The sequence below is a fragment of the Miscanthus floridulus genome, chromosome 18, assembly GCF_019320115.1.
Source record: "Miscanthus floridulus cultivar M001 chromosome 18, ASM1932011v1, whole genome shotgun sequence".
In the NCBI taxonomy this organism is placed as follows: Eukaryota; Viridiplantae; Streptophyta; class Magnoliopsida; order Poales; family Poaceae; genus Miscanthus; species Miscanthus floridulus.
In genome coordinates, this window is record NC_089597.1 from 47,155,958 (window position 1) to 47,167,524 (window position 11,567).

The 11,567-nt window shown below is 43.7% G+C and overlaps 1 pseudogene; it reads left to right on the forward strand.

Annotated features, from left to right (window-relative positions):
- Window positions 1-3,661: 3,661 nt before the first annotated feature.
- LOC136523768 (3-ketoacyl-CoA synthase 6-like) lies at window positions 3,662-8,602 on the forward strand (annotated as a pseudogene).
- Window positions 8,603-11,567: the final 2,965 nt, after the last annotated feature.

The window sequence follows — 11,567 nt, forward strand, 5'->3', positions numbered from 1 at the left end:
ATACCACGCAGGGCAACAGGGAGCAGCTGAGTCATAATGACATGACAGTCATGGGCCTTCATAGGGCCATAGTTGAACTTGAGTTCTCTCAAGTTCACTAGCCTCTTTGGGTTCGCACAGTAGCCCGTCAGGACTTTGAGTTCATTGAAGAAAGAAATAAGCGCATGCTTTTCTTCCTTCAATGTCCATGACGCAACCGGAAGTTTGAACCGGCCATTCTCTAGCTCCATGGGATGCAGCTCCTTCCTGATTCCCATGTGTTGCATGTCTAGGCGTGTGTCTAGTGAATCCTTCGATGTCCCCCTGGTGTCCATCAAGGTGTTAAGAGTGTTAGCGCACATGTTTTTAGTGATGTGCATGGGATCAAGACAGTGGCGTACACTTAAAAATGGTCAGTAAGGTAGTTTTCAGAAAACTGATTTTTTTTCTTCCAAACACTCCCATCAGGCGCTGCTACTGCATTGTCCCCCTTCCCAAGGACAACCTCTAGTTTGTTGAGTTTTCGAAGTATTGCAGGCCCATCTCGATATTTTGGAGCTAAGCGTTTCTCAATAGTACCGTTGAAATCTTTTTTGTTCCTGCAGTAAGGGTGATCCTTAGGTAGGAACCTACGGTGTCCCATATAAACTATCTTTGAGATTTGATAGATTTACCGCATCGGTGTCGTCCAAGCACTCGACACATCTAGTATAGCCATTTGTCTTCTCTTCGGACAACGAACCTCGACCTGGTAGGTCGGTGATTGTAGCGATAAGTACTCCCTTGATTGTAACATGTTCCTTTTTGTACTCGTCCCAAACATCCGGCACACCCTTTTCAAACATCTCCACTAGTTCATCGATCACTGGTTCTAGAAACACATCGATATCATTCCTAGGTTGTCTTGGCCCTTAGATCAGTAGTGGCATCTGGATGTACGACCGCTTCATATAGACCCAAGGTGGAAGGTTGTATATATAGAGCGTCACTGGCCAGGTGCTATGATTGCTTCTAACCTAGTCGAAAGGATTCATCACATCTGTGCTCAAAGCAAACCAAAGGTGCCTTACCTCTCCACCGATGTCCTTATAGAACATAGTATTGATAGTCCTCCAGTCATGCCCATCAGCGGGGTGCCTCATCATTGTATCTTTCTTACGCTCTTCGCCATGCGAGCACAATAGCTTGGCTAACTTTGCACATTCAAACAGCCTATGCACCCGGGAAGCTATAGGAAAATACCAAACGACCTTTACGGGACCTCCTCTGGTCTTGGTACCCTCATCAGACGGCTCTTCCTTGTACCATGAAGCTTCACACTTGGGGCACTTATCCAAGTCTTTGTATTTTTCTCCACGGTACAATATGCAATCATTGGAACACGCGTGGATTTTTTCAACCTTGAGGCCGATGGGGCAGATCATTTAATTGGCCAAGTATGTCTTTTTTGGCAACTCGTTTTTTTCTGAAAGCATTTTCCTTATTATACTTAACAACTGATCGAAGCCTTTATCGCTTAATCCGTTTGTCAATTTGAACTCTAACAGCATGATGTCGGCTTTCAGTTTGCTCATTGGACAATTCCTATACAATGGTGTTTTGCCATCTTGTCTCATTTTCTCTAGCTTTCTCAGCTGCCTTTCACTAAGACATCCGGTCTCTACATTACGTAGCAGCTGAGAAATGCCATCGTTATCCTTGGTGTTGTCAGCTAGCGTGTTCCTAAACACATTATTAACTGTGGACATAGGTTTCGTATTGACACCGGGTTCCTCGTCAGCATCGTGGATGGCTACGTCAGGCCTATCCACATCATCATCGTTTTTTCTACAGAACATTCACACCAATCTCACCATGCATAGTCCATATCGTATAGTTTGGCATGAACCCCCTTGTAATCAAGTGCGATCGTATAGACTCAATTTGACGAAAGTTCCCATGATTCTTGCAATCTTTGCATGGGCAGAAGACAGGGTTCCCATTCCCAGTATGGGCTTTGGCATCGGTGATAAACTGGCTGACGCCATGCATGTACCGCTTGTTCGTTCGGGACAGATATATCCACTCTCGATCCATCTCTACACAAAAAATATTGAGACAGTAATTACAAAGAATTAATAAGAAATCGAGCTTCATGAACAACAAATGTAGCTCGAAAGTACCATTTTTGGAAAACATTATTGTACACTAATTATTAGAAAATTGAAATTGGTAGCCCCGGCCCTGTAAATTGAAAATCATAGTAAAAAACAATTATTGCGCAATAATAAAGAACATCTATTCTACTCTACTTCTAAGAACTAATTATAGCACCACATACTAACAATGATGATCTTGACCACCATGGAATAATTAGCTAGGAATTTAAATGTGTTCATAGACACCAACCGTTTGGATGATGGATTCACCACAATTTGAGCCTTGCACAAATGTCCAATTGGAAAAGTGCTCTCTAGAATGGAGAAAGAACTAGAATGAGAATCAAGCAATGTAGCCATCAAAATGAAGCTAATTAAGCAACAAAATCAAAGGAGTGGATGTTTGTTACTAACCTGAAAGCAAAAATATCAAGTCATTCTTCAAAATTCAAGCACTAGCTTCATGGTGAAGAGCAACCACAACAATAGAGGGAAGGGTCCAAACTTGCGCGCTCTGTTCTCAGGATGGAAGAGAGGAGGAAGGAGAGGACGGCTGCAGCCTTTTGTGTTGTAGGCTTATCACCGTTGGTTCTTGGCTAGAACCGACAGTGATAGAGCCCAATCACTGTCGGCTCTTGGCTTAAACCGGCAGTGATGAGTGGCTGCCAAAACACTACCGGTTCAAGCCACAAACCGGCAGTGATGTGGTCCTTCACTGCCAGTTTGAGCCCAGCCCCAATTATTTTTTCATTTTCAAGCTCATAACCGGCAGTGAAGGTACATCATTGCCGGTTCTCACAAATCCGGCAGTGATGATGTCGGTAGTGATGTGCAAATCTGACGTAGTGTTATACACATTGACTGTAAAATTAAACAACATATGTGCATTTGTAACACATTTTATGTACGTATTTTAGTTATTGTGATATAGAATACTAGAATTTAGTAACATATATCTGTAACATTAATTTTTTGGTTACTTGTTGCTATAATCGTTGGTAGCACATCTGTGTTGCTATGAAATTTCTCTGTAATAGATTGATATTTGTGTTACGAGAATATATGTTATAATATCTATGTTTTGTAGTGGTGTGACCTATTAAATTGTGTCTTTCTTACTCAAATGAATGAATTTTTGTTAGAATATTCATGTCTAAGATAATCTCAGTTGTTACTTCAAATCTTTTGGGCATGTTTATAATTAGATATGTAACTTTAATATCTTTGTGACTCAACAGTTAGCTTTTGGGATTGTCAAGAAGTTGGAAGTCTCATCGAAGTAGCTGTATAGTTATTCACGACTCCAGTTTCCCTCTGTCCTTCACAACCATGCTCAAGTACATATACAACAACAACAACAACAACAAAGCATTTAAGTCTCAAATAAGTTTGGGTAGGCTAGAGTTGAAACCCAGCAGAAGCAATCAAGGTTTAGGCACTTGAATAGCTGTTTTCCAAGCACTCCTGTCTAAGGCTAAGTCTTTGGGTATTATGCTCAAGTACATATATATAGAAATAACAAGAACATTAGAAGAGTAAACAATATGGCCTTGTTACCTATTCAGAGGCTCCTCAGATCTCTGTACCAAGTCATTGTGAACAATGTCCTGGTTGCCATTACCGTTTCACTCACTACAGCTGTCATCCTTATGGCTGCACAGTTTGGTTTCAGTGAGCACGTTTTCCATCTCCATGCCCTTCGACCCATTTACTTGTTGCTAGCTGCCTTGCTACCAGCAGCTGCATTTACCTTGTACCTCGTGAACCGCTCCCACTATGTATATCTAGTCGACTATGCCTGCTTCAAGCCAAATTGTAACTGCCGTGTTCCCCTGGCTTCATTCAAAGAGTACATGACGCAATGCATGCCATTCCTTGACCGCAGCATCCACTTCTTAACACGTATGATTGACCGCTCTGGCCTCGGTGAAGAGACTGCCTTGCCGCCTAGCCTTCATTACATCAGTCTGTTCGGTTGGCTGGTTCGTATCGTTGCTGGTTAAATTATGTGAGAGAGAAGTACTGCTGGCTGGTTCGCGTGAACAGTGCACAAGTGAGGGGGCTGGCCAGCCCAGCCAGCCCAGCCAGCCCCAGCGATCAGGCTGCATACCTCCGAGCTTTGGTTTTAGTCAGGGCCATGCTGAAGCTGAGTTAATCCTGTTTTCAACAATTGATGACCTGTTCAGTAAGACATGCATCAACCCATCTTCCATCGATTTACTGGTTGTTAACTGCAGCTTATTTGCCCCAACACCAACCTATAGTGACATGATCATAAACAGATACAAGCTTCGCAGCGATATCCGCAGTGTGCACCTGTCTGGTATGGGGTGCAGTGCGGGTCTCATTTCGGTGGGGCTGGCCAAGAACCTGTTGCAGATCACTCCACATGCCTCGTATGCATTAGTGGTCTCTACGGAGTCAATGTCGCACATAAATTATCAAGGAAACGAGAAACGCATCTGCCCACCGTCCTATTCCAAATGGGTGGCGCCGCTGCATTGCTATCGAATTCAAGGAATAAGGCGCAATTCCGACTCAAACACCTTCTGCGAATGATTACCAGCACCAGCGAAAGCTGTAACACTCTAAAATTTGCTCCTTTTGGAAATGTAGCTAAATTGATTTAATTTTGCATTTTTTTGCTCATGAAACATAGGAAAATAATTTTTTGTTATTTTAAAATCTATCATAGGGCTTAGCAACATGGTTGTGCATATATACCGGTGCATTTGATTTATTGTAATGAGTGGTTGAATCCAAAATTCGAAATGAATTTAAAATGCTTTTGAAATAGCTTTGAAATAAGAGAGAATTGGGAAATGAAGGAATTTAAAAAGTTATAAATTTTATTTTTGAAAGCCTACTAAAATTTTCCATTTTTATTTGAATTGAAAAGAATATTTGAATTAATGTTTAACTTGATCTGGATCAAAGAAATTTAAACCATATTCGAATTTGATTTGATTCATATTTAAATTTGGGTTTGAAAACAAAATAGCAAAGGGATTCTTTGTTTTTTCCTTCCTACCCGGCACCTGGCCCAGCTTGTTTTTTTCCCGCTGGCCTATTTCTCCCCTTCCCCTGCTTTCGGCCTGTGGGCCTGCTCCCGCGCCTGTGGCATTTCCTCCGTGCCGGCCCGCTCGCGCCCCGCGCTCCCTTCGTGCAGCCGCCCAACTCGGGCAGGCCAGCCCAGCAAGCGCACTGATCCGCTCCGCCCTCCCTCTCTCTTGCGCCGACAGGTGGGGCCACCCTGTCAGGGCCGTTTGCTACCTCTCGTCCCCACGCCGGACTCCACCGCCGCCGTCGCCATGAGTCCGACTCCGCACCGGCTACGCGTGCTCCGTTGCCGTGCTGCCCAAGCCGCCTCCGCCTCATAAAATCGGATGCCTCGTGTCCGTCGCTTCCAATCCCGAGCCCTAGAGCAAGCCTCCGCCTCGCCGAGACGCCGCAGTTGCGCCGCAACCTAGCGCCGCCATCCGCCGCCGCCCCATCGAGCTGCACGCTGTGACCGAGACCTCTCCGACCGCTACAAGCCCTAGGTGAGTTCAAGGTGGGTTTCTACATCCTCCCGTCCCCTTACCGTCGAGTTCCGAGCCCGGAATCGCTACTCCAGCGAACTCCGGTGAGCTCCTTCGCCGTCGGCAATGGAGTCTGCCGCGCCCAGCTACTGTTCCGGCCGGCTTTCCTCACTCCTTTCCCCTCTGATCTAATCCAAGCCGACCAATGAAGATCCAACGGCCCGATTTAGCCCGTACCCCTTTGTCTTGTAGTCTTGCAAAAGAGACCTTATAAGTATTTAAGTATTAACCCACGGTCCAAGGCGTAATCACATATTACGTTTTCTTCTTTGGAATGCGTAGTTTCGTCGGTTTAGATCCAAAATACGCTTTCACTTATTTACAGATTTGCCACTGATTTTGTTTTAGCCATAACTTCTCCGTTTTAACTCCGATTTGATCCGTTCAACTGGCGTTAGGTTCATAATTTCATAATCTACATGTTCATATTACTGTTACGTAGGTTTTTAACTTTTAAAATTCGATGTTAGATTTAATCTATTATTTTATTAAAAGAAATCTGGTTTAAATCATATCTTCTACGTTTTAACTCCGTTTTGACCCATTCAAATTACGTTAGATTCATAGCAATGAGATCTACGCGTTAGTAACAGTGGTTACCATATTACTATTTCTGAAATTTTATGGTTTAAATCATATCTTGATTAATAATTATGCAACTGGGTTTTATAAATAAAATATAATTTGTTTTACTCTAGTTTTATAATTCAAATCTAAATTTGACTTAATTCAATTTATATAAGATTTTATATAGTTAAAATAAATGGAGCCTATAGTTTTCTTTTTCGCGTATAAAGCAGATCTCTCGGTAGTTGTATCTTTTCAACCGTAGCTTCGATTAGAGTGCTTCTCGCAACTGTGTGTTCATAGCGATGCGTAGAATCGTGTTTCAAACTCTTTTACTTATTTTTCTATGATTGGTGTACTATTTCTGATTTAGTTCTATTGTTTGCTTCGTGTATGATTTATGGATGCTCGTGTGGTGCTTTATGATTACGTCCAGTCAGTGAGATATACGTGGTGATCAAGAAGAAGAAGAAGAAGAAGAAGAAGAAGAAGAAGAAGAAGAAGAAGAACATTGAAGATTAAAGCTTACCGAAGGATCGGTGTTTTAAGGCAAGTATATCATGGGATCTTTCTTGTTGTCCTATACACCTTTAATCATTTAATTCATGCTGCATGTGTCTACCTTGACTGTCACTAAGGATTTCCTAGTACTTTGTTACCCTGTACCTTGATACCTTTAGGTTATTGCATTGGGTAGTTTGATGCTAGCGCTCAACTACAACCATGATCTTGTAACTTAACTAATGGTATATGCAATAAACACTAAAAGATGATTTTTAGCAACATAGAAACAGGGGGTTGGAGTGTTTAGCTACTTTCTAAATGCTCTAGATTTCTCTCCCTAAGGACTTATCTGTAAGTGATCATCCGAGAGTTACAGTACAGCTGTGAGGGCTATATGGCTCTGGCTTTAGCTCAGTATGAGGACCTTTTCTAGCTTGTTAGAGGTTACCTTTATGGCGCAAGAGGGGTCCCGGTTTGTATGATCTCGGCCTGTCAAAAGGGTGCACTTTGGTTTCTTTGTATTTTGTTAGTCACTCCTTGGAGAGGGGTTCATGCTTACTGATGGAGAAACCTTAGCGGCCCTAACTTGTTAGACGAACCTTTGAAAGGCTTCATAGTGAACCCTGTCGACCTTCCTTGGTAGTGGGTCTAAGAGGTTGGCCGCCTCGGGCGAAAGGGTAAATCACGACTCACAGTGAAAGTGTACAACCTCTGCAGAGTGTAAAACTGGTATATCAGTCGTGCTCATGGTCACGAGCGGCCTTGGAACCCTTATGGAATAGATGATCACTAATGGTTAATGATGATGAACATGGATGATACTGATGATGAATATGCTCCTTAATGATTACTGTTCATGCTATTCGTTATTCATGTTTACCTGATCATGTGTATATATGGGCTTGTGGATAAACTTGTTGCCATCCAATTGCTAAAAGATGACTCATTAAAAGCTAATCGTAGTTAAACTAGTGTTAGCCTTTTGAGCCTCATAAACCCCATGTTATATTTGTTGAGTACGACATGTACTTACGTTTGCTTTATTTTTTAACTATTTGGATAAAAATCCTGGATGGGTACTAGATTACTAGTATGGAGGAGTCAGACTTGTGATCAACCAGTCAGTTGTCCCTGTGGATTGGAGTCTTCACCCGAACATCGGAGTTGTCTTTCCGCTGTTTACTATCTAAGGTTATATTCTTTATACTAAGTATGTTATATATTGAGCATTGTCTTTCGATATTACCCTTATTTGTAGCTATATGTGAGATTTGACTTCCTAGGCTCACATATGGTGTGTATCTTATTTTGTTCTTAAAACCGGGTGCTATAAAAGTGCTCATTGGTGTGTCATGCTGGACGAAGATGGAGAGGGAAACTTGGGGATGAGCCTTTCCAAGGACCTTATTGCTGTTTGTGGTGAGGCATTGAGGACCAGTATCAGTTCCATTGCGCCCCTTATCCTCACACTATCAGAAAAGCTACGGTTTTTGCTTTCCTGCATATCGAGGAAGGTTCTCAACGGCAAGGTGGCACTGTATGTCCCAAACTTCTGCGTGGCGATAGAGCACTTCTGCATTCATCCCGGTGGACCAGCAGTGATTGATGCTGTCCAAGATAGCCTCCGTCTATCTGATAGCCATGCCGAGCCGTCACGAATGACGCTTCATCGTTTCGGGAACACATCAAAGCAGCTCTTTGTGGTACGAGCTAGCATACATTGAGGCGAAAGGTAGAATGCATGAGTGTGGTCGAGTATTGATGATTGCCTTCGGTTCAGGGTACAAGTGCAACATCGCTGTGTGGGAGTGTATCAAACAAATTAACTACTAAGCGCCACGTTGGCTGAGGACATGCAATCCCCCAAACCATGCACGCTCCTACAAGAATGCACGTCTCTTTTATTAGTTTCACAAAAAAGAATGCATGTCTTTTATTGTATATGAAACTAAAGATTGCATGCCACGGAACTGTACCTTATTACTTTGCACCCTTATAATAAAGATTACCCTTCAATTAGGTTAAAAAAAAGCATTGTTTTTAACATGGACAATGCTACAGTTACTTTATAGGAGGTAATAGTTCATATCATAGCAATCTGAGCTACTCCCTCTCACAACCATAATATTAAATTTCTCCCAGTGAGGTAAGGTTCTCCTAGTGTTTTGACATTCAAAATTTAGTATAAAATTTCCCTACCAAATGTCTCTAGTGATATTCTCATGTGCTATGACTGGTGATAGTGTTTTATCAAATACTTAAAAATACTAGGAGAATTCCACCATTTTAGTAGTGTCTGTCCTGAAATATAAGGAAATCAGTTTTGTCCTAAGTCAAACTATAGTACATTTGACCAAATTTATAGAAAAGAAGAAAAATAAATAGGACTTCAAATTAGCTAAAATTAGATATATTATGGAACATATTTTTATAATATACCTCTTTGATGTAGTGATGGTAATATTCTTTTATATAAATTTAGTTAAAATTACTATAGTTTGACTTAGACAAAACTAGATTCTGTATATTTTAAGACAGAGGGAGTATTGATTTATAAGATTTTATGAATTAATTAAATAAATAAATAATCTATGAAAAAATAAAAAAAAAACTGAAATCCCATAATCACCTGGACAAAAAAGAAAGAAAGAAAGTGGGGGACCCTTCGCTCCGTGATTATATAGAGGCGATTGAGTGGCCTGGCCTCCTTTTTTTGGTGTGCACGTCACGTTTGTGCACCACGTAGGTTGGCCTTGTTCGCTTGAACTACTTCAGCGGTACTTTTCAGCGAACAAACAGTGTTTTTCTCTCACAATAAATTAGGATAAGCATCAGCACGAAGAAAACACTATAGTGAATGGATGTTAAAACATGTTACAAATGCGTGACAACAAAAGCACCTGGCCTCCATTTTCTTGTGCAAACCTGTTGTCCTCTTATAATGCATTGTCTTCTCAATTAAAATATGTTACAAGAACGTTGTACTGGGAACCAAAACATAATACAACTTGTATCTGTCACCTAGTGAATGAAAAAACCCGACGTGGGGATCCCAATTGGACATGTGACACCAAATTAAAGAATAAATAAATATATATTTAACTATTACCTATAGAGGAGGGACCGAGGAAGAACACCGATGAACTCTAGGATAGCACCAAGCAATCCTCTACCCAATCTCTCCTGATTTCCATTGTTGTAACCCTGGATTGGACATTTCTAACACGAAAATTACTATACTGCTGAATGTAGGGCTCAGAAGTCTGAACCAAGGATAAACCTATATACCTGTCGTGGGGGAGGGTTTGGAGAAATCCAAGCTTGCCCAAACCCAAACCCAACACCCAAACCCAATGGATGAGTAGACCATCGTAAGAAAAAAAGTCAAAACAATGGATGAGGAAACAAGTAGCTCTTCCCCCACGTCGTCTTCCCTCCGATCCACGACCTGCCCGCACGGGAGCGCATGCCGCAGCTGGCCCCGCGCCACGCCTCCAGCTGCCCCAACGCCTGCCGTGGTCGTCAAGGTTGAAGCCGTGTAGGCACGCGTCGCCGCCGCCGTTGCCCATGGGGGCGCGGTGCTGCTGGCCGTGCTGTTCGCGTACGCCGGCAGGCTGAAGCCGTGCAGGGAGCGTGGTGCTAGCTGCTGGACGTGTTGTCCGCGTACGCCGGCCGGCTGAAGCCTTGCAGGCACGTGTCGCCGCCGTCGTTGGCCATGGGGGCCCTGCTGCTGGCCGTGCTGTCCGCGTACACCGGCAGGCTGCTCAGGGACGCGGGCTTCAGCGAGGCGCTCCGCGACAATTGCTGGCCAACCTACAGTTCGGCATCGACGGCTTCGAGCACCTTGCCGCCGACGGCACCGCACAGAAACATTGGAGATGGGTGCGGGCGTCTCCTCGCCCTCGAAAAAAAATGGAGACGGGTAAGACAGAATTGAATATGTGTGGAATCTTCGGTGGCTTGAGCACTCAAAACACTTAGGGGCACGGACGATTTATCCTAGTTCGGGTTTCTGAGCCCTATGTTCAGCAGCATGATGTTCTTCGTGTTAGGAATACTCAAACGGTAGTACTTACAGTGGTGGAATTAAGAGAGAGAGAGAGAGTAGCAGGGGATTGTGCATGCTATCCTAGGATTGTTGGTGAGATTGTTCAATCAATTAGACTCGACCCAATTGTCCCATGCTCTTGTTTGGTTTCTATTGTGGTTGGTCGCTTGTGTGATCCCTTCTACCGGAGCCCATGCCTTCCCTTATACACCCACGAGGGCATCAGGTACAAACCAGGTGGTTTGTAACCTAGGGTTTCTCGCCTTGGGCTTCGGTCTTCGCCGTCTTCACGCCATCCTAGACCTTCTTTGTCTTGTAACTGGGGGCTGACAAAACCTCAACCACTCCCTGAGACCTCTGTTGTAGCCTGGTGCTAACCGCCAGGTGCTGTCTACCACAGTGGTGCCTTCTTTGGGTGAACCTTCCCAGCTTCTTTGACACGCCAGGATCCTCCTTCCACCAAGAGGGACTACCAGGCAAGCCCAGAGTCCCTCCCGTCATGGGCTTCGGGAGTTCCTTGTCTTGACACAAGTCACGCGTGACCCTGCCTAGGAGTGGTTGGCAGTGCCTCACGGTGGTGTGATCGGATTGCGATGTAGTGCTTCTGCGCTTGTCAATCTCTGAGCGCCTGACAGATTCTGCAGCTGGCTTCTAGTCTTGGCTCGGGACATTGGCCCTAAGCCAAGGTTGTGGGACAACCGCCAGCGCTGAGGCTCAGCCGAGGCTCCCCTTCGGTCAGGGATCCCTGCG